Raw genomic sequence first — 1,120 nt, forward strand, 5'->3', positions numbered from 1 at the left:
ATGGCACTGCGTAAATGTGAAAACTTGTTGGTCTTAAAATAACTCAGGATAGTACTTTTGGCAAACTCTTAGCCAAGGCTTCTTCATGGTGCTGTTGTAAGATGGTATCCTCTTTTCTTGTTTATATGCTCATTTTGTTTGTTGTTGCTATTGTTTAAAACTTTCAGATGCAAATAATGTATATCTGAGTTTCAATATGTTTGTATAGTATATTTTTCCAACTTCCCTTGCACTGCTCTGGAACCAGCTGAATCTTACGTACTACTTTCATTTGTTGTCTCGATATTAATTTAAATCTGTAAATAATTGCTTCACTGTGATGTGATGCAGAACTGAGTGTTCTTTTGTGACTAAGAATGGTAGGTAGATCAGCAATTCCAGATCAGTGTAAAATGAACCATTTTTTTTTTAATCAATTTCAAACTTGCAAGTTAGAAAAATAAAGCAGTTGTTATAAAATAGGAAATATTTATTTGAAGAATCACTTGTGGATATCCAGTGGCTTAGAAGCATCTTTTTGGCACACAGTTAAATACACCTCTATCTTAAGCTTAGAAAATTATAGCCATTCCAAGGCTGACTGGCTATTCCTTGTAATCCTGCCTATATTTGAAGACGTATTTTAACATAAAACATGTTTGTTTTACCAATCAAGATACAGGATAAATGGTAAAAAAGGAAACCCTTAACACAGTGGCTCGACCAAGAGAAACCCTGCCTTCTCTCTCCTAAAACAATCTGATAGTCACCCATTGACTTGAATTTTAGCATATGCCTGCCTCTAGTTCCCAGGGACCCTGCAAGAGCAGTCTTTGGGTGATAAGCCTTGTGCCAACTAAAACGGCACCACTCTGGGAGGCTGATATTGGGAGACAAAATGGCCATTGTCACACACACAGTGTCTCAATCCTCACGGCAACCCCGTAAGAGAGGTATGATTGTCTTTCACTTATAAATGAAGAAACCTATTGCTTGGAGGGTTGAAGTACATAACTGAAGTTTGTAAACCTGAAGAGCAGGACAGCCACATTGATGCCCAGATCTGCTTGACTCTAAGGAGAATAAATCTGGTGTGGAATGAAAAATGTGAGCTTCTTACTATGGTTTTTAAATATATGCA

This window comes from Panthera tigris, chromosome F2 (genome assembly GCF_018350195.1).
Source record: "Panthera tigris isolate Pti1 chromosome F2, P.tigris_Pti1_mat1.1, whole genome shotgun sequence".
NCBI lineage: Eukaryota > Metazoa > Chordata > Mammalia > Carnivora > Felidae > Panthera > Panthera tigris.